We start from the raw sequence: 965 nt of genomic DNA, 5'->3' as shown, positions 1-965 counted from the left end.
AATGAAGAGAATTTTCTCAGTTGTGCATTCTTTTCTTTTTTTACCTTTTCTGAAGACTCACGTGCTTCTCCTACTTGCCTGTTAAGTTATGAGCACCCTCTTGTTAAAAATCTACTTTCTGTTTTCAAATTCTTCAACACCGTCACATGCATAACAATGAGCCCTCTCCCATGGGACGGGGCTGTTGGGTTGTCTTTTTGGAGGTCTCCTCACTTTTGCTTTGAAAATATAGACCATTTCATTCGTTTTAAAAAATAATGAGCTTATCCACACACAATACAAAAGCTAAAAGGAGCAGAAAGACAAAAAGTATGAAGCAATTTCTCTGGGTGAGGTGATGTGTGCCTGTAGTCCCAGCTACTAGAGAAGTATCACTTACCCCTAGGAGTTCAAGGCCAGCCTGGGCAACATAGACAGACTGTCTCAAAAGTAAAAAAAATTAAGTGCAGCTAGATCCCTTTTAACATTAAAAAAAAAAAAAAAAAAAGAGAGGCCAGACTCAGTGGCTCAGCCTGTCATCCCAGCGCTTTGGGAGGCTGAGGCGAGTGGATTGCCTGAGCCCACGGGTTCGAGACCCGCCCGGGCAACTTGGCGAGACCTCATCTCTACAATCAATCAAAAAATCCGCCGGGCATGGTAGTGCGCACCTGTAATTCTGGCTACTCGGAAGGCTGAGGCGGAAGGATAGCTGGAGCCCAACGGGTCGAGGTTGCGGTGGCCGGGAGCAGCCACTGCACTCCAGTCTGGGCGACAGAGTGAGACTACAACTCAAAAAAAAAAAAAAAGAAAAGAAAAGAAAACCCTGCGCCTTGGGAGGCCGAAGTGAGCGGATTGCCTGAGTCTGCGGGTTCGAGACCTGCCTGGGCAACTTGGTGAGACCTCATCTCTACAATAATTTAAAAAAAAACTAGCTGGGTGTGGTAGTGTGTGCCTGTAGTTCCAGCTACTTGGAAGGCTGAGGCGGA

Source organism: Carlito syrichta, unplaced genomic scaffold, assembly GCF_000164805.1.
Source record: "Carlito syrichta isolate Samal-C Ts95f unplaced genomic scaffold, Tarsius_syrichta-2.0.1 Scaffold303123, whole genome shotgun sequence".
Lineage (NCBI taxonomy): Eukaryota > Metazoa > Chordata > Mammalia > Primates > Tarsiidae > Carlito > Carlito syrichta.
Note: the sequence above shows the minus strand (reverse complement) of the source record.